This window comes from Perca fluviatilis, chromosome 2, assembly GCF_010015445.1.
Source record: "Perca fluviatilis chromosome 2, GENO_Pfluv_1.0, whole genome shotgun sequence".
Lineage (NCBI taxonomy): Eukaryota > Metazoa > Chordata > Actinopteri > Perciformes > Percidae > Perca > Perca fluviatilis.
In genome coordinates this window covers 2,438,389-2,460,529 of record NC_053113.1, presented here as the reverse complement: position 1 = coordinate 2,460,529, position 22,141 = coordinate 2,438,389, and the positions used below count along the sequence as shown (strand labels likewise).

The window sequence follows — 22,141 nt, the reverse complement described above, 5'->3', positions numbered from 1 at the left end:
TGCTGCGACACAAAGAGCAGGGAGTACACCAGTGAGAGAGAGGCAGGGAGGGGCAGAGAGAAGCTGCATTCTGTTCCACAATGTTAGTCAAATATTAAACAGTAATACGAATAACCTCCAGTCCTGTCTCACTTTGTCAGCAGAGCTACATTTGACTTCTTCAATATGGATTTGAAATCCACTCCAACATGGTCTGTTAGAGTAGATGGTAATCCTGAACACTAAGAGCTGTTTGTGTTAATGCTAACCTGAACACCTCTAACCCTAACACCCCTAACCTGAACACCCCTAACCCTAACACCCCTAACATTAACCCCCCTAACCCTAACACCCCTAACCTAACCAGGGTTGGGTACCTTTCGCATCCGAACCAATACCACTACCGATACTGGTACCTGGAATTCGTTTCCAGTACCCAAACGGTACTTTTTTTGGTACTTTCCCTCTGTAATTGCAAAAAAATATATTTCAGTTGTAAAAATAATTCCAAACCTATTTACTTATAACATTGTTATTTATTTAGAATATTTTACACTGACAGAAATTAAACACAAACAAAAATAAAACCCCTCCCCCTCTCCTCCTAACCCGTCCCTCCGTACAACCTATTAAATTGAATAATTATTCTACTTTTATTCTTGTATTTGTATATTATATATTTGTCAGTCAGTCCCCAGGGCAGAGAAACCACCATTGTGCCTGTTCGTGTCAGAGGAAGTGTAACGTCAACAGCGGCGCGACTGCTTTCAGCTCTCTATTAATATCATATCACGGTGAAAGGTGTCTCCGTGAAGTTTTGAAAAACTGTAACTACACTTGAAACCGCTTTATCGGCATCGCCGTGACTCACTGTGACTTCTCAGTCTGACCTCTGCACGCGCATGTGTGTCGGACCTCTGGTCTTTGTCAACATGCAGAGAGGACAGATAAGCTTGTGCGTACTCTCAGGTACCGAAATTTGGCACCGTTTGACTTTACGTGAACCAAGCCTCGGTAGTACAGACATGATTCGGTCAGTACCGGTAAAAGTAAGTTCTAACAAATGCAGTCTGAACCCAATGTTGATCCGAAATAAACATATTTTCAAAAGTACCGGGTTTGGTACCCAACCCTAAACCTAACCTCCCTAACCCTGCGGCATGTCCCGTACTGCTCTGCCTTTGATTGGCTTACCCTGGTTCTAACCTTAACCAATGACATTCCTCATGCCTAAACCTAACCAGAGGCAACAAATATGAGCCAATCAGAGGCAGAGCATCCTAGAAAATGCAAAAAAAGTAGCAGAAAAATAAAACAGTGTACGTCTCATAAACAAACAATAAAGATATCAGATAAATAAATAAACATCAAAGACCCAAAACTCGTCTTTGTTTTAAATTCTTTATTTTGAAAAGTACATTTTGAAATGTAAAAACATTTGGGGCTTATATACCCTGAGAGATCATCCTTTTTGTGATTAACAAGCTTCATTTATGATGCTTTTTTTTTCTTTTTTACATTCAAATTACAAAGTGTGAATCTATTTGTTTTCATTGTGAATACAAAATGGTCGGTGGGCCGTCCGGCAGCCTTTTGCCAGCCATATTGACCTTTTATTTTTTTGTTGTGAAGTTTGAAGAAGAGCTTTGCTAAATGTTAACTCCAGCTTGTTATAGGCTGCATTATTTTGACCTTAAACAAGAAAGCTGTTCCTATTCAAGACTACATTTACATTGCTACGTTTTGAGCCAAAAGCGATCTCTGTGCACCAAGGGGGACGTCTCAGAGAACGAGACGAGGTGACCGATAAGACCCAATCAGGAGGAGAAAACATTGGCATGGCGGAATGAGAGGAGGAACCACCAGAGCAGGTAGAATCACAGGGGGAAATATTTTCATTTTTCAAACCAAAATGTAGCAATGTAAATTACACCTATGGTTGGTGGTATGTAACACTTGTGCTTAACATATTTGGTAACCTTAAAATGGCATGTGGCCCGATCCTGGGCCCGTCGATTTGAAATGGTCTGAAATGGCCAGAGTGTTCAGGCCTTGGCGTCCAGCATCTCCAGCAGCAGTTTGTGCAGCGGGATGGAGCGATGGCGGTGCAGTCGCAGGAAGGCCTGCACGGCTCGGCCGGCCGCCTGCCGCAGCAGGGGGAGGCTCATCAGAAGCCGGCCCGCCCGGTGCTGCTCTCTGCGGGATGACTCGTACTCCTGCAGGGCCTCGTGGAGCCAGTCCTGGAACCGCTGCACCGAGTCCGGACAGTCCACCGGCTCGGCATCTGACGGACAGACACGGAGGAAAGGATGTTAGGACAGTACATTTATTCAAGGTACGAGTATTTTACTTGCGTATTTTTAGAGCTGCAATGATTAATCGATTAGTCGAACAACAGAAAAGCAACTGTACATGTTTTTTGTTAAACATACAGTACATGTGTTGGCTTGTTTTATAAGATCAGACATTTTCTTCCTCTGTCTGCCCTTCTCACATTGTATAAAACTCTCTTTGAACCGCACCTTAACTATTGCAATGTGATATGGTGTAACACTTTCGCCAGCCATCTTAAAAAACTTATATCTTTGCAAAAGAAAGTCATACGGGCTCTGTCCTGGTCAGAGATAAATTCCCCCACCAAACCTCTATTTCACTGTTTTGAGTTACTAAGACTGACTGAGCTAAATGAATACCATAATGCCTGCCTTATGTTCCAAATTGTCAACAGGCTGAACTCTAGATTGAGTAGTCTTGTTCCCATCTCCAGCCCCCAGCATACCTACCAAACGAGAATCAAACCACTTATATCAGGAAAATGTCACAGCCATGTGCGCGCCAGTATGAGTGTTGTCTGTAGGGGGCCGCAGATTTGGAACGGGATTGATGATGGCCTCAAGGTGTTGCCCTTTATCTCCAACTTTAAAAGACAACTAAAAAAATATTTCTTATTAACCTACATCTAATATAAAACTTTTTTTTCATGGACTACTGGGATGTATATGTATGATTGTATGTGTATGTAATGTTATGTATGTACTGGTGCGCCTCTCGCATACAACTAGTCATCATTATTTGTGGTAATTGTGTATTCTATAGTTTGTACCACTACTTTTTATTGAATCATGGGCCCCCACCTATAAGCTTTTCTAGCTTCTTTGGGGGACCCATTCACTCTACCCAATACTTGTACCCCCCCAGCTGTATTATTGTAATGTCGCAAGTGGTATTGTGAATAAAGTAAGAATGTGGCTCAGTGAATGCTTAGGATCAGGGCCTGAAATTAACACCCGACCACCAGCCAAATGTGGGTGAATTTTGCAATTGCCGGGTAACACTGTCAATCTACCTGCCACATTGGCAGGTAGCCAATGAGAGTTGAGTGATTCAGACGCGGTTGCTTCTCGGACCAATCAGGGGCCCGCGTCACTGGAAGACATTGATTGACAGCCGGGGCCCCCTATCGCATTTTCATTACACGCGACAATCCCAGCAGTCCCACGTGCAACCACTGACCAAGAGATGTACAGGATGTACAGCACTTACAATAACATAGCTGTCCTCAATTTAGGTCATCCTGTTCATCTCATCTGCGGTTTTTCCTGAATCTAGCGTGTGTGGTTGTGTGTGATACACAAGAGTGGGTTGAACAATACCACAATATAAAATAAGTCCTGCATTCAAAATCCTATTTCAGTAAAAGTACAAGTAAGTATTATTGCCATAATGGGTTTAAAATATCCAACATAAAATAACTTCTCATACAATGACCCAACTCAGAGTGGTATATATACTGTGGGTCCTATCTTGCAACTGGCGCAGTGCAGTGCAAAGCCCGACTCAAGTGTCTTTGCTACCTTAAGACCGCCCAGCGCCCACGTTGTTTAAATAACAAATGCACCTGCCCCCATCGGTACACCCATGGGCGTGTTGGTCTTACAGGGAGGTGTGTTCAGGTGCATTATGGGAGTATTGCTATCTTGAGCCAACGACCAACAAAAACCTGGTCTAAAGTCAATAACGCAGCATTTCATTGTTATTTTAACAGAGCCTAGGCTTGTGCACAGCGCGCACACACTATGCTTGTTACACACACAGGGACACACAGCAGCACACACACATACAGAAGATTACAAATAAAATCTAAGCGTGTGTGATTGTGTGTGTGTGTGTGTGTGTGTGTGTGTGTGTGTGTGTGTGTGTGATTGTCTGTCTGTCTGTCTGTGTGTGTGTCTCCCAGGCCAGGATAGGAAATTAACTAACAATGTAAAGACCAACAAGCCACTGAAAGTGACAGATCATATTTGATTCATTCAATAAATTATTATTTTTTGTCTTAAATCCACCAGCCATTTTCATATTATACAAACATTTGCAGCATCCTGAGCTTTTTTGGTAAGGTTACTAGGAAATCTCAGCCAGAGTAATTAATTAATAGTAATAATTATTATTCGCCCAAAAACAAGTTTCCTTTTTATTTTTAAAGAACTATACAAAAAAAAATAATTCCGTATGCAGTATTATCAGTAATAGACTTCTATGAATAGGACAGGATGGGATCATAGAGACACAGCAAGTCCTGTTTTTCACCTTTATTAGGCAAAACAAAAACTGGCTGGTAAAACTTCCACAGTGGCCGGTGGTCAAAAAAGTTAACTTCAGGCCCGGCTTAGGATGAACTATATCTGTGGATGGCTACCTTAATAACTATCTTACCTATCAGCCAGTAAGCCTATAATCAATGCGGGTTTTTCACTGATAGGCTGACACACACATATATATATATATATATATATATATATATATATATATAAATAATACATGTCCCAACACCCCCTTCCCCCCCCCCCTTATCTGCTCTAGACCACTCAGACTCAATTTTCAAAATAAAAGACTATTGATTGTTGGGGTCAGCGAGACTGTCAAGTGGGAGATACAAATAAGGTCAAGGTCAGCCTGTGGGTATTACCACACACACACACACACACACACACACACACACACACACAAACATACACACACAGACACACATGTGCACACACGTGCACACAAGCACATGCACACACACACACACACACAAAGACACATACACAAACATACACACACGCACACACACACACACACACACACACACACTTGCGGACGCACACACACACACACACACACACACACACACACACACACACACACACACACACACACACACACACACACACACACACACACAGACATGCACACACAGAAACAGACACACAAACATACACACACACACACACACACACACACAACAACACAGTTAACAGTTTATGGATCCAGAAGCGAGTCTATCAATACACTTTATTGATCCAAGGCTCAGACAGTGGGAGACTGACCAGACTTCAGCTGCAAGTGTCCCATCATGCACTGCTTCAACAGGAACCGTACAGAGCCAGTCAGATGTTATTGATCAGTCGTTAGCAGCTGATAGCATCAACAACTGACCCTACTATATCAAGACGTTCATATCTCTTCCTCCTCTGAGCCATAACAACCAATCAGTGAGCCCCACTGGGTGTCTGGCTGACATGTTCCTTCATTATAAACACACACGCTAGTTTATTCTGACGCATCCCACACACACACACACACACAAACACACACACAGTGTCCTGCTGACACACACATACTCACTAGAGCACCAAATGTGGATTAATCCGCTGCTGAAAATAGTCCCCCAACAAATGCTCCTGGTTGCTTAATATAAACTACTGTACAGTGAGCAGCTGTTTTAGGAAATTACTGATGTAACTATATATTTGTGAGGTGTTTTTAACAGACTTAAACATTGTTGATACAGTGTCTTAGGGCCAATGTAGGTAGAAATACAGGGGGGGGTAATGTTCCAAGAAAAAAATAATTTCTGTGCATTTACTTAAAAAAAACTATAGTCATGAATTTGCAAGAAAAAAAAACTTGTTTGATAAAATACTACAGTGACAGTAACAACAGCTGTTTTAGGAAATTCCTAATATATAAAATGTTTTAAATTTGTTATGTTTGTGTATAAAATAGTTTTTTCCCATTTGGGGCATACAGAATAACTCAATTAGACAACCAAACATAGCTCCAAAGATGAACCAGCACCCCCCTCCTTTTGCAAAAACGTTAGTAGGGCTAATCAATACTGTGATGCTCCAGCTCCCAGCCTCTGATGAATACCAATAACCACTTCTTCTGGGATCAATACGCTCAGACCCCCCCTTCAAACTTCTCCTCTCTCTTAATTGTAAATCAATATCAGTCTTTTATGCTGCTGTTTCTGTGTCAGGGGCATTAACTGTTCACCCCCCCTGCAGCGTCGGTGAGAAACTCCACAGCTTTAAATCAGTCAAACGAGCCACTTAAGAACAAATCTACTAGATGCATTAAGGTCACACAATACAGCAATAGAAAAATATAATTGAGGAATATTTTAGAAGGATTATATTGAAGCTAAGTTACTGTTTTGGAAATACCAATACAGCCTGTTCTCATGAAGCGTTCGTACATATAGTTACTAAAAGTAAAGCTCTGTAATGTGTATGTATTCCACGTATTTATTACTGTATAAGAGCTTGAAAAAAACACAGGGCTTTCAAGAGGGGGAGCAGAGTTCATGTCATGGAAGAAGTTAAGGAGAAAACACAAGACTTTCACCCAGGAAACAGGTGTTCATGTCCCAGGAATACTACTTAAGCGGGCCACTGTTTTAATCCAAACAACAATCTTTTTTTAAAATATTAACCCTCGTCATCAACCATGCACTTGTTATCCTCTGGTTCGGTTCACCTGTTTATAAAGTAGCCTCTTAATGATCACCCAATTTGATGTTATATCTTTTTATCCAACTTCATAAGTTGTTACCACTAGTTTTACACTTCTTTATGGAATTGATGGTGAATAAACATCATATACATGAAATTATTGGTTATTTTTGAGTAAAATGAGCAGAAATTAGGAATTATCTTGACTAATTAAGGTCAGAGAAACATATGTTTATGGATGATCACAGATTTTTTATTTTTATTTCATAAAAGTAGTGATTTTGGTGTCTAAACTTGACTGTCCTCGCTGTATGAGGCTCACTTTTTGTCAGCTAAACTGTAACGAGACCTGCCGGTCATAATGTTGAAGGATTTCATTCAAATTGTTGTGCATAAGTTTTCATACGAAGCCGTTCATTAGAGTGGCTTGAACAATACCACAATATAAAATAAGTCCTGCATTCAAAATCCTACTTCAGTAAAAGTACAAGTAAGTATTATTGCCATAATGTGTTTAAAATATCCAACGTAAAATAACTTCTTATGCAATGACCCAACTCAGAGTGGTATATATGTGGGCCCTATCTTGCAGTGTAAAGCCCGACTCAAGTGTCTTTGCTATCTTAAGACTGCCCAGCGCCCACGTCACTTAAATAGCAAATGCACCTGCCCCCCTCTGTCTTACAGGGAGGTGTGTTCAGGTGCATTCTGGGAGTATTGCTATCTTGACGCAACGACCAACAAAAACCTGGTCTAAAGTCAATAACGCAGCATTTCATTGTTATTTTAACAGAGCATTAGTAAAATGCTCCTAGGCTCGTGCACAGCAGCGCACACACTATGCTTGTTACACACACAGGGACACACAGCAGCACACACACATACAGAAGATTACAAATAAAAATATTAAGGTGCAAATCCTCCATCATAACAGCAATGCTCCAAGGTCCAAACGCGCCTGGCTTTTAAAGGGAATGGGAGATGATCTCTGATTGGTTGATTGCATGTTACGCCCAAAACACACCTCTGATTTATGAAGACACTAAGTACAACCCTTTAGGACCAGGCGCCCGTATTATTTTGAATGTGTACCAGAGTTGGCGAGCGCCATGGCCTTCAGCGTCACCACCTCCTCGGGGCTCAGCTCCATCGCCTGGTATTTGGCCGCCAGGTGTCGCAGCGCCTCGTACAGCTCGGCCAATCCCGCGGCTCGACACTGAGCCGCGTCCAGACGCAGGTTGTCGGCGAACACCAGCTCCTCCCCGGCCGAGCCCTGGGAGCGCCAGGCCACGCCCACCAGCAGCGCCTCCATCCAACCGCTCTGCAGCAGCGACATCTGGTCCACCAATGAGAGGCCGGAGAATCCTGAGAGGGGCGGGGCAGAGCAGGTGGGAATATGGTGGATCGTTACATTTTATTACAACATTGGGGGGGCTTTCTAGGGAGGTCCCGGGACATGGCTGCATGGACTGAGAAAAAGAAAAATTCCAAAAAAACAGACAAAATGTTGAAAAAAAGAGACAAAAACGTTGAAAAAAGCAACAAAAACCTCCACCGCTGTGATTAAAAGATCAAATCTCGTAACTATTATCTCGTAAATACTTACTTAAAAAAAAACAAAATTGCAAGAAAACCTAAAAGTAAAGATATCGCAATTTGAAGAAAATATTTGGTAATTTGAAGAAAAGACATCATCCCGTAAAGATCTCTTTACAGCACATGTGTCAAACATAAGGCCCGAGGGCCAAATCGGGCCCTTCGCAGATTTTGATCCGGCCCGCATATCAATTTAGGTTTGGTTTAGGACACACACACGCACGCACACAAACACACACACACACACACACACACACACACACACACACACACACACACACGTAAATGCACGGCAATTAGTTTTTTGTGCTTTTTAGACAATTCAGATTTTTTCAGATTTTTAAGGAACTATTTTGCCGACTTTTTGGGGGCTTTATGAGGTCCAAACTGTTAGTGAGAAAGCTACAGTATGTGGGACATGCAATAATACCGTGAAAATATACATGTAAACTCTACATGTCTTTCCCTTGATGTGATTCTTATTTTCCAGTGTGGCCACGTAGTAAAGAGAAGTGTGACGCCCCTGCTCTGTATAATCTTTTTCTGACGTTTTAAAAAAAAAAATGTTTTTGTCGTTTTTTTTCAACTTTTGAGACATTTTTTCACTATCCACTACCAGCTACTTCTAACCACTATAGTTGTACACTTAGTTTTGGAATTCATGGCCAATAAACCTTATGAAATTATACCTAATTTTTCAATTAAGAAAGCAGAATTCATGAATTATTTTGACTAATATTAGAGGATCGCATGTTGATGGATAATCAGAGATTGGTGTATGTCAAAGTTAAGGCAGTTCTTTTTTCAAATGCTATAAAATTGAATAAAACACTGAAAATTCAATCATTAATTGTACAAGCGAAGAGCGTTGTAGGGAACCATCCATGTTGTTTTTGGGTAATTTGGTGAAAAACCCCCCCCCATATTTCTGATTGGTGGAGACCAAAAGCAAAGACTTCATCTGGTAAAGTTCCCTTTACAGCGTGCAGCGCAGCGGGAGAAGTCGTGTATGTTTGTGCGTGAGCGTGTACCTGGGATCTGTTTGGCCCAGCCAATCAGGAGCAGCACCTCTCGGTTCAGCAGGTCACAGAGGGTCAGCACGGTCCGCAGGCTGCCGTCATCCGTCGAGTCGTCCTGATTGGCCTCCAGAGGGGCGGGCTCTGTCAGCAGCAAATGGGAGATCACCTTGTTTCCTGAAAAGACAGGCAGTAATTAATAAAAGAGCACTCCGATGTGAAGCAGACAGAACGTCTTCTCGCGTGAACTCACTGCTGCCGACAGCGTGGCCGTGTGAACTCAGTCCCGCCTCCGAGCGCCTCTTGTACTTCTTCCGTCCTCCTCTCACTCGGTCCATTCGGACGCCTGCAAGACACAGAGGAGGGCCACAATCACAGCCTGATGTTAATACAAGATAGACAGACAGACAGACAGAGACACAGACAGACAGAGACACAGACAGACAGACAGACAGACAGAGACACAGACAGACAGACAGACAGACAGACAGACAGACAGACAGACAGAGACACAGATAGGTAGACAGCGAGACAGACAGACAGACAGACGTACCCTCCCTCATCATCCCAGCCTGGAGACATTTCTGGAAGCGGCAGGCCTGACAGGCTTTCCTCCTCCGCTTGGTGATCTCACAGTCGTTGTTCAGCGGACAGCTGTACTCGATGTTGCCTAGGTAACCACAAACAGGAAGCTACATTGCATATATTATTTTATTTGACCGGGAGCATGCACAGCTCCGTAGCCGTAGCAGAGTTAGCTCTAAACTCATATAAGCATCGGTAGTCCCTGCAGGAGAATAACATCTCAGTCAGAAGGGACACCTAACAGGCTAACACAAGAGGAAAGGACAACGATCCAGTTTCCACCGCCACCACAACAACAACAACAACAACAACAACCACAGCGTCATGACAACACCACAACAACAATGACATCACAACATTAAAGGCTGATTTATGGTTCTGCAGGGAGACGCCACGCAGAGCTCCCACCGCAGCTTATCTAAGAGGACGGAAGTTTATACTGTGTGTGTGTTTCTGTGTCTGTGTGTGTTTTATGTGTGTGTGTGTGTGTTTTTTATTTGTGTGTGTGTGTGTGTGTGTGTGTGTGTGTGCATGTGTGTGTGCATGTGTTTGTGCTTTGTGTATGTCTGTGTGTGTATGGGTGCATGTGTGTGTTTTTTATTTGTGTGTGTGTGTGTATGTGTGTGTGTGTTTTATGTGTGAGTGTATGTGTGCGTGTGTGTGTGTTTTTTATTTGTGTGCGTGTGTGTGTGTGTGTGTTTTGTGTGTGGGTGTATGTGTGCGTGTGTGTGTTTTTAATTTGTGTGCGTGTGTGTGTGTGTTTTATGTGTGGGTGTATGTGTCTGTGTGCGTGTATGTGTGTGTGTTTTATGTGTCTGTGTGTATGTGTGCATGTGTGTGTTTTTTATTTGTGTGTGTGTGTGTATTTGTTTTATGTGTGTGTGTGTGTTTTTTATTTGTGTGTGCGTGTGTGTGTGCGTGTGTGTTTTATTTGTGTGTATGTGTGTGTGCGTGCGTATATGTGTCTGTGTGTGTTTTATGTGTGTGTTGTGTCTGTGTGCGTGTATGTATGTCTGTGTGTGTGTGTTCGTTTTTTATTTGTGTGTGTTTGTTTTATGTGTGTGTGTGTTTTTTATTTGTGTGTGTGTGTGCGCGTGTGTATGTGTGTGTGTGTGCGTGCATGTATGTGTCTGTGTGTGTTTTATGTGTGTGTGTGTGTTGTCTGTCTGCGTCTATGTGTGTTTTGTGTGTGTTTTGTGTATGTCTGTGTGTGTGTGTGTGTGTGTGTGTGTGTGTGCGTGTGTTTTATATGTGTGTGTTTTTTATTTGTGTGTGTGTTTGTGTGTGTGTGTGTTTGTGCGTGCGTGTATGTGTGTGTGTGTGTTTGTGTGTGCGTGCGTGTATGTGTGTGTGTGTTTGTGCGTGCACGTGTGCATGTGTGCGTGCGTGTGTGTTCCACGTACCTACGTACGTTACCACGGCAGAAGCATGAATCAGCCTTAGGACACGACTACAGCACTAAGATCAGAAGCTGCATTGATCAGGCGTGAGCCACCGATCGATGGATCGTGTGAGTTCATGTTTTCTCCGCCCTGAATCCTGCAGCTGATGTGTGAGCTCGCAGCTTCACACACTAATCAATGCCCTGACGGCTGCTGTATTGATCAGTTATGGCTGTTAAAGGGACGGGTCAGATGGTGGATTTCCTCCGCCTCACGTAGCTCAGTGAAGTCGTCGGTAGCCTGGCGGTTACGACGATGCAACCTGTTCTCACTCCCAACTCGTAAAATCCTGGGATTTAGAAATTTTGAAAACGGGTCAAATTGGACCCGAGGACGACATGAGGGTTAAATGTACGTAAAAGTCGTCCCATACAACCAGGCTTCAAAACACACAAACTAATGGTTAATTGGCACTGACATCAACAGCATTAGCTCGGTGTATGAGGCCAGAGCCACAAAGAGGGCAATGGCCATCTTGGCTAACACCACTCACCCACTACACTCTGAGTTTTGCCTCCTACCATCAGGAAGGAGGTATACCTTTCCGAAAACATGCGCGGTCTAACAGATACCTGAGATCATTTGTACCATCAGCTGTTGGGTTTCTCAATGAACTATAGGTCATCAGCCATCCCTGCCCATTTCACAGCATATATTTGTCATCTTTTTAAGTGTAGTGTACATGTATTTATGTTTTTATCTATTTACTGTTTTAGGTTTTATGTGCTTTTTTGTGCTAATGTTTATGTCTTGGCTACATGTTGTGAACCAAATTGCCCCTTGGGGACATTAAAGACATTTCAGCTTCAACGGTCCCTTTAATTCCCTTTTTTGATCAACACACACACGCTGGGGGTTCTGACCTTGGATGGTCCTCTTGAAGAAAGCCTTGCAGGCCTCGCAGGACGCCACGCCGTAGTGATACCCCGAGGCAAAGTCCCCACACACCAGGCACAGCCTCTTCGGCCCCACGGCACCCACGGGTGTCAGGTAGTCGCCCCTCAGGATGGAGTCCACCTGCAGAGAGGAGATACGGCGAGTCAGAATAAACTCCAGGGTGTGTGTTCACTGACATATAATTTTTTTTTTTTCACGGTACAGGATGGAAGAAGGGCTTTGACCAGGTGTTCTCATGCAGTATTTATTTATCTGTTTATTTCAGGCTGTTCTTAAGGACATGTAGCTACAACAAGTAAGGAGGTCGGGGGGGATGTTTGGCTCCTAAAACACAGGGCTTTCAAGCCGGGGAGCAGTTAAGAAGAAGTTAAGGAGAAAACACTAAGGACTACTAGCCAGTCAGAAGCAGAGTATGAGGGCATGCCCTGATGTGTCTCGAGATAACTCTTGTTATGATTTGATACTATAAATCAAATTGAATTTAATTGAATTGAAAAGAAAGGCTGAAGCTGAAAAGAGCATATAAGAAATTTAGAAATAAAGTCTTGATTCAGAGTTGTAAAGTTCTTCACCTGCGCTGAGTACGAGTCCGCCTGCGAGACCGAAAAGCGCACCGAAGCCTCCGAGACCGCGGCACAGCCTCGGACACTTCCGCCGCTGGAACTAGATCCTGTCGGGGAGTCGGGCTCCGGTGCGCTGCGGAGAGGGCTGTAGGAGGAGGAAGAGGAGGAGGAAGAGGAGGCAGGGCTGGGGAGGAGAAAGGCCCGGTGGGAGGGGCTGAGGGGGGGGAAGGAGTGGAGGAAGGAGGCCGGAGACTGAGCTACATCAGGGGGGCACGAGGAGGAAGAGGAAGAGGAGGAAGAGGAGGAGTCCAAGAGGCTGAGGAGGAAGAAGAGAGCGAGATGAAACAGATCAGCAGGTAAACATCTCAGGGTTCAACGTTTAGGGGGTTCAGTTGGGCGAAAAGTGGAAAAAAAGACGAAAAATGTCAAATGCATAAAAAAAAAATTCAAACAGCCCCAAAAGGTAAAAAAATAAAAAAGATAAAATAAAAAAATTGAAAATTAATATTAAAAAAGAAAAACGCCAAAAAAAACGTCAAAAGCACTGAAAAACATTCTATATTATAATTATAAATATATATTCTTTTATGAGATCTCCAACTATCTAAGAAGATCCCAGGACATGTCTACATGGATCTTAAAAAGATTGTCCAAAAAACCCTTGAAAAAGGCGTCAACAATGCAACAAAAACATTAATAAAAGCGGCAAAATTAAACTTCGGAAAAAAGCCCAGTTTTAAATAAAAAAAGAAAAAGTCAAAAGCGTCAACAAAAATTCTATATTATAATTATTTTAATATTTTTTCCCCCCAATAGTCTGACAGAAGACCTGCTATGGAAGCAGAATAGTAGTGTAGTGTCTCTCCTTTAATTCAATATTTTACATCACATGTCAAACTCAAGGCCCGTGGGCCAAATCCGGCACCTCATAGATTTCGATCCGGCCCGCATATCAATTTGGGTTCACAAAAAATTTCAACCCAAGTTTTTGTCACTTTATCTGACGATTTTGGCGCTTTCTGTGATGTTTTTGCCACTTTTTACAGTTTCTGTTGCTTTTTTTGGGGCGCATTTTCTATGACGGCTACCAAAACTTCTTTGCGGACTTTATTTTTTCGACTGTCAACTGTAAGTGAGAAGACGATATGAGACATGCAATCATAAGGTCAAAAGATATTTGAATTTTTGGATTAAATAAAAGCATGTTAATAAACTCCACATGTCTGGCCCTGGATGTGATTCTCATTTCCAATGTGGCCCGTAGTGAAACTGATGAGTTTGACCCCCCTGTTCTGCATCTTCTGCTCACCCAGTTACTATGCGATGAAGTTGTATATATATATATATATATATATATATATATAAAAAATACTTTCTAATTTCTCAAAACTTTTCAGTACTACAGAGATGTACTGTTACAAGTAGCAGCATAGGCGTAGATTGTCGCCCTTTTTTGCAATTTTTTTTTGCAATTTTTTCCATCCTTTTCAAGGATTTTTGCAAAATTTTTCAACGTTTTTGTCGCCTTTTTTTGTTTTTCACAAACTTTTTGTTGCTTCTCCCAAACATTTTTCACCTTTTGACGTTTTTTTGTCTCTTCTCTTTCCCACAATTTCATTATTTCATAAAAACGCAGAATAAAACGTCAAAAAAAGGCCAACGTTGAAAAATAAAGGTTGGAAAAAAACAAATACAAAAAGTTTGTGAAAAGCGACAAACAAAAATCTCCTAAAACCAATCATACTTTTTGGAGGGGGACATATCTACCTCTTCTAAATATTGGGGGTGGGGGGCATGTTTCATCTTTATTAATCCCACACTGGGGACATTCCTGTTAAACAGCAGCTCGAAAGAAAAAATTTTACACACATCAGAATAACAAAAATACACATAAGTAGACATATAGGAGAACAAATATACATAAAGTATAAGAAATGGAAAAAACTGAATTAGTTACAATAATAATAATAATAGTAATAAAACAGACATATTTACACAATGAACTCCCTTATATAAATCAGTCCTTCCAGAAAAATGCGAAAAATATTTTGTGATTGTTGCGGGGCAAAAATCCATGATTATGCGGCACGTTTTCTTAAAAAATACGATGGAATATGAGGGATATTTATGCAATTTTATGCGCTGAAATTGCGGGAACTTGCAAAAACTGCAGTTTGATGAAAAAGAGAAAACAAAGTGATTCCCCCCCCCCCCCCCCCAACACCCTGCGATCGCGTTTTTTTGGAGGGACTGACAGCCAGTATATAAACACAGATATACAGAGGTAGTTTCTCACCGCTGTGGCCTGATGAAGTGATAGTCGTCTGTCAGACAGAAGTCCGTCAGCTCCATCCTGAACCAGATCCCAGATCAGCTTAAAACAATCCAACGAAATGCAATAAAAAAAACTGCTTCGGTGGTGCGTTCACACTCTCGGCTTGCAGTGGGTAAAAAAAGAGTTATCTGATCAAGGTCCAATGTAAAAAGTTCCTTTGACCTCTGACCCTGGATGGAAAGCTGGGTCCAGATCTGAGGCTGGAGGTGTCCGCACACATATTTATCAGTCTAATCTGAGGGGGGGGGCGGAGTCCCGAGGGGATCAGCCAATCAGCACGCAGCACTCACCCAATCTGAACAGGGGATTGCCTTCTTCTTTTCCATAATCATGTGTATTGATCTGGACTGTGACAGATGTAGGCCACGGCGTCATTATCAATTACAGGGAGACCCATAAAGTTGTAATAAGCTGCTTCAGGGAAACCTCTCAGCAGTTCAACTTCACTGACGCCTGAGAGAGTGTGTGTGTGTGTGTGTGTGTGTGTGTGTGTGTGTGTGTGTGTGTGTGTGTGTGTGTGTGCGCGTGAGACGTGTGTGTGTGTGACGTGTGTATGTGTCTGTGTGTGTTTTTTGGACTCTTCACACTAATCTTTCACTAATTTGATCTAATGTATAATACAATGTATATACCGTATTAAACTGTTTACAATTAAAGAGACATATCTGTGAAATAATACATTTGTGAATGTATTTGCCAATGTCTCTTTGTTTATAGATGACTTTTTGGGCTTTTTTAAAGTTGTTATTAGATATTACAAAGAGAGAGGAAAGGGGGGAGAAGGAGGCAGGGGATGGCACGCAGATAACGGTCTCCGGTCGAGCTTGAACCCGAGCCGTTGTCAAGGACTCCCCCTGCAATTGTCTTTTTATGGAAAAATTTATTTTAATTTAACATTTAACCGGATGCCAATTAGTTTGCAAAGCCAAGACCGGCCATGTCTGCAATTATCGTTTTTATTTCTGTTATCTGGAGAGAAACAAACGAACGTTTCCTCTTTTTATTTCTAATGTTTCTCAGAGATCAGGAGTGCACTGCACTCATCTTATCTCGCAGAACATGGGAGTCCTCCATTGGCTAGTGAGTTTGGGTTGTTGTGTGACGCACAATAACATAGTCACACAATAACACTTTGATTTCCATCTTCAAGTTCACTCTGAGTCGTGTTTCTGAAAATGAAATATGTGAAAATAATGTTTTGGTTTTGAGTCAGGTTCAGGACACTGGGAGAGCTGAGGATTAACACCTGATAGTCACACACACACACACACACACACACACACACACACACACACACACACACACACACACACACACACACATAGTTTCATAATCTCACCCTCAGTATATGCAGCTTATATCAGTCTCACCTACATTTGCTGTTCCATAAGAGCTGAATAACTCCGCCCGTCTGTCTGTCTGTCTGCCTGTCTGTCTGTGTGTGTGTGTGTGTGTGTGTGTGTGTGTGTGTGTGTGTGTGTGTTGAAAACTGTTAACAGCCACCTAGCCATGTCCACACAGCAGGAAAACAAATTTTCCCCGTAAGCCACTGTTGCAAGGGTGTAACTTTGGGTTTAAAATATGGGGGTGGGGGGGGGCATGTCTGCATGGATCTTAAAAAACGTGACTAAAACATTGAAAACACTTGTGGAAAAAAGAGACAAAAATGTCAAAAGTTGACAAATGTTAAAAAAGGCGACAAAAATTGTCAAAAAAGGGCGACAAAAACATTGGGAAAAAGTGTCTAAAAAAACCTTGAGAAAGGCAACTAAAACTCAAAACAAAAAAGAGTCAAAAACAAACTTCGGAAAAAGCCCAGTTTTAACTATTGTTGGGGTTGTTGCGACGTAACAACCCCAACTTTTTGACTTTTTGTCAAAAGGGGTCTGGTGGCTTTGAAGAGATTTTAAAGTACGTCATGTCAGGAGAGTGCCTATGTTCCCGCAGCCCATTGGTCCCACATTTCTAAGATTTCTTTCAAAATTAGGCCCTATGTTCCCACATTTACTTTTTCATAAATGTATATCAGATTGTATCCTCCTAACCCTAAAGAAAAGGATTGGGCTTAAATTGAAGGGAATTGTAGGAACACAAGACCTACTTTTGAAAATGTCCTAGAAATGTGGGAACATAGGGCCTAATTTTAAGACAAATCTTAGAAATGTGGGACCATAGGGCTGTTGGACCATAGGGCTGTGGTAACATAGGGCTGTGGTAACATAGGGCTGTGGGAACATAGGGCTGTGGTAACATAGGGCTGTGGTAACATAGGGCTGTGGTAACATAGGGCTGTGGGAACATAGGCCCTAATTTTAAGAAAAATCTTAGAAATGTGGGAACATTGGGCCTAATTTTAAGACAAATCTTAGAAATGTGGGACCATAGGGCTGTGGTAACATAGGGCTGTGGTAACATAGGGCTGTGGTAACATAGGGCTGTGGGAACATAGGGCTGTGGGACATTGGGCTGTGGGAACATAGGGCTGTGGGAACATAGGGCTGTGGGAACATAGGCCCTAATTTTAAGAAAAATCTTAGAAATGTGGGAACATTGGGCCTAATTTTAAGACAAATCTTAGAAATGTGGGAACATAGGGATGATCCCGTCATTGTCCTTCGACAGATAATACCATAAAAAACAAAACCTTGAAACAAGAAGCTCGTTCCCTTCGCGTCGAGACATTCTATCAGTGAAGCAGAGAAATGATCCTCGACTGCAGCGAGATAATCAGAGTAAAAATATCCTGAGATAAACGGAGTAAATCTGGATTCACACCGTGAAATCCCCCCCGACGGCATTTTCACACAAGCTGACCTACTCACCTGGGTCGGATCTGGGTCACAGCCGCTCTGAGCCAACGCTGCCTTCAACTCACAGGACCTCAGCTCTCTGCAGAACCCCCACAGTCATAAAACATCACACAAGCTCAGGAAATAAGAACAAAAGAGCCAAACATGCCCCTATTCATCATAAATCATACATCATCCTAAGAAATATGAACTATCCAAAAGGGCAAAGAATTCAAAAATGTTAGAAAAACTTGAGGTATAGCCTACCAAGGAAGCTACTTTCAATTTCTTTTCTTTTCACAAATAGGATCCAAAATTGGTCGGAAGAAATTAACATTTGCAGCCAAAATAACAGCTTTCTCTGGTGTTAGCATGTTGCTATATGTAGCAGGGTATATGTAATGTAAACACTGCAGTAGTGTCCTGAAACTATTAGTTATTTTAAGATGTAAAAAGATGCAGAAATGTTGTCTTATCAGGGTCAGCCCTATGGTCCCACAGCCCAATGGTTTCCACATTTCTAAGAATTTGTTTTTCACTGAAAATAAGGCCCTATGTTCCCACATTTTTAAGATTTTTATTAAAATTAGGCCCTATGTTAGGGTTAAGGCTACATTCTATCTGTAGTCCATTACTACTGGATAATAGATTGAGTGTAATTGGCTACCGAATTGGGAAAAAGGGGGATAAAATCTGATACAAATTTATCAAAAAAGTAAATGTGGGAACATAGGCACGCTCCCGTCACTACATTATCATGTAATAATTTGACAGATCGCTGCTGGCAGTTTGTAAAGTTTGTCTGTGTGTGAAAGTGAAAGCTGATATTCCGCTGGCTCACAGTTTCAGCCTCAGTACTGGGTGAACCTCTGTAATCCTATTAATGCTGCCCGTGTGAGTGTGTGTGTGTGTGTCCTGTTATAGAAAGTGGCTTACAGGCCAGGATCTACATAAACAGATAAACAGTGCAGGCATTAAGGTTATGGAGCCAGCTGGAGGATTCCAGACGATTAGCACGCGAGTGTCACCAGAGGAGATGACTCAGGTAAGACTCAGTACGCAATGCTAGCTGGTTAGCCACATGCTAATGGAGATTCCCAGCAGGCGACAAACTGACTGATGTTAAGAGAACAAAATCTGTGAACTGGTTATTGATGGGAAAAAAAGATCTTCTGTGCTGAGAGCTTAATTCCAGATAGTCTCACATTGACAGATGGAGCAAGGTCTGGCTACACCACAGATGCATTCTGGGATAGGAGAAAAAAAACACTCTGGATTGTTTGCATTTCTTTAAACCAATCACAATGGTCTTGGGCGGCGCTGAGCTTCAGACACAGCAACAGTGTCTCTGCTAAATAGTCTCAGGAAGGAACTTCTGTTTTGGTGGAACATTTGCACCCCGCAAAAGAAAACGCCACATATAATATTAACAGATGTTAACTGATGACAATACAGTAACGTGAGCTATTTAAATTAGCTGATACATGGTTAAACCTCATAGGCTCCCAGTGTATCTCCGTGTGTACCACAGCAATCCCACCAATCAGTCCCAAAACCTCCCAGTTAGAGAGGAAACGCCCTAAACATGTTCTTTGTTAATCTTTATAATCATTCCCTGAGAGAACCAAGCAGACCTGACTTGTTGCACCGTCCAAATGTTCTTCTAAACTTTGACATTTTCAGCGTGTAACTGGCTAGCTTGAAGGTTGTTGTTGTTTCCGGAAATGAACAGAGTTTGAGAACGAAAACACACGGAGAGAGGAAGGTGAGGGACATTTCGCGCATGATGTTATGCAGTTATCCTGGAAATGTACATCCGTTGATGTGGACTACTTTTGTAGCTCAGCGTAAATTCTGACAGGGAGACTTCATTTACATTATCTCTCTCTCTCTTAAACTGATCAGCTTGGTGGGTGTTACATTCGTGTAAACCAATCAGAATCGGGCACGTATGTTCAAGCCAATCACAGCATGACTACCATGTTTTAAATCTGTTCTCTCTCTGTCAGTTGTCTTTTCAGACGAGAGTGCGACCCGCCTCCTCCCCTTCTGCCTCCAGGCTTCTTTGACCACGGTGTTCTCGGTCTTCTCCCGGCTGACGGCTCCCTGTTAGCTTTTTCGTCCGGTCTACGGGTGTTTAGTCACCACCACCAGTATCTAGACTCCATTGAGGGATATGTTTTGTTTTTCTCTAAACCTCAAAAATATATATATACCCCTTCTACGATGGAGTCTAATCTCCAAAGTTTATGTATGTTCTTACTTTGCACTTGTAACTTACAAATAAATGTTCGCATATCTGCAACGAAGTCTCTCCTGATTAGATTACAGGTTGTTCAGTGAAAACAAAAACCAAATATCTTCATGTGTATGTTATTATGAAAATGACTCAAATCAGGGCCAAAAACACTTCATCTGTAGTTATATCAAAATATAAGTTGATTCGTTTATGGTAATTCGGTTAACACATTCTCACTCCCATCGAGTAACATACGGACGCTTGGTCAGGTGCCTTTGGCGTTGTTATTGACGCTAAAAGTCTCCTTTAGCGTCAGATATACGATATATATATATATATATATATATATATATATATATATATATATATATATATATATATATATATATATATATATATATATATATATATATTGCATGACACATGGGACAAGAATGGGACGGTTGGATTTAGGTAAAGAAGAACGGGACTGTTGGGTTTAAGTAAAGAAGAACAGGAAAGTTGGGTTTAGGTAAAGAAGAACGGGACAGTTGGGTTTAGGTAAAGAAGAACGGGACAGTTGGGTTTAGGTAAAGAAGAACAGGACAGTTGGGTTTAGGTAAAGAAGAACAAAGTTGGGTTTGTAGGACGGTTGGGTTTAGGTAAAACAGTTGGGTTTGTAAAACGTTGGTTTAGGTAAGACAGGTATTGTTTAGGTAAAGAAGAACAGGACAGTTGGGTTTAGGTAAAGAAGAACGGGACAGTTGGGTTTAGGTAAAGAAGAACGGGACAGTTGGGTTTAGGTAAAGAAGAACGGGACAGTTGGGTTTAGGTAAAGAAGAACAGGACAGTTGGGTTTAGGTAAAGAAGAACGGGACAGTTGGGTTTAGGTAAAGAAGAACAGGACAGTTGGGTTTAGGTAAAGAAGAACAGGACAGTTGGGTTTAGGTAAAGAAGAACGGGACAGTTGGGTTTAGGTAAAGAAGAACGGGACAGTTGGGTTTAGGTAAAGAAGAACAGGACAGTTGGGTTTAGGTAAAGAAGAACAGGACAGTTGGGTTTAGGTAAATGAAGAACCGGATAGTTGGATTTAGGTAAATGAAGAACGGGACGGGGTCACATCCTCACATCCTCTCCGTCTTTCACACCAGACAGACGACAAACAAACAACCAAACTCAGGTTTCAATAAAAGTGTGTGCAAATATATTTTCATTTCTTGTCATACAAACAACAATGATAAAAAAAGTGATTCATTAAACCATTAAAATGAACAATTCAAAAAACAAACCAGAGAATAAAATCTTAAACAACGTACAAAATATCCCGCGTGAACACAAACTCTCCGGCAGATACAGTGCATGTTATACATCACACGTTAGTTGAAGGTTCGTCATCTTCAGCATGTTAGAAAGTAACAATATAACAGGATTATTGTGGAGGAATGTGAATTATTATATACACGCTATGAGTGATTGCAGCTTTCAGTACATTCAGAAGAGAAATCCGCATCTGCCGACACATAAAAGTACAGACATGAGTCAGTATTCATCAACACCTTTAGTATTTCTAAAAGTGAACAGAAGGTAAATAATCAAATGTAGAAATCAAACTTATTCTATATTTTTCCTTATCAACAAATCTCATGTGTAGATACACATTTTTAATAACTGCTCACTGTAGTTTTTTGTCAAACCAACAGGAGGAAATAGTGCATTTGTTGGGGACTATTTTCATGAATCCACATTAAGCGCTCTATACCAGTAACCTGACTCCGCCAGATGGATTGCTTCAAATTTGCTCGGCATATCCATCTGGGAACTTTCCGTTGGAGAACTTTTAGGAAGGTGCGGAAATACTGGTTAGCTGATTGGATAAACTGTTTGGATAATCTATCTATCACCACCTATGTTGGTGATGGACGGGCCAAATCAACCAATCAGA

General features: G+C 41.8%; 1 protein-coding gene and 1 pseudogene across 3 annotated transcripts in view; both read right to left on the bottom strand.

The window, feature by feature from the left end:
* LOC120571101 (zinc finger protein 664-like) overlaps positions 1–22,141 on the bottom strand; it is a 416,820-nt gene that overhangs the window by 80,649 nt on the left and 314,030 nt on the right. The window lies entirely within an intron of this gene.
* Positions 1,367–15,402, bottom strand: LOC120571124 (annotated as a pseudogene).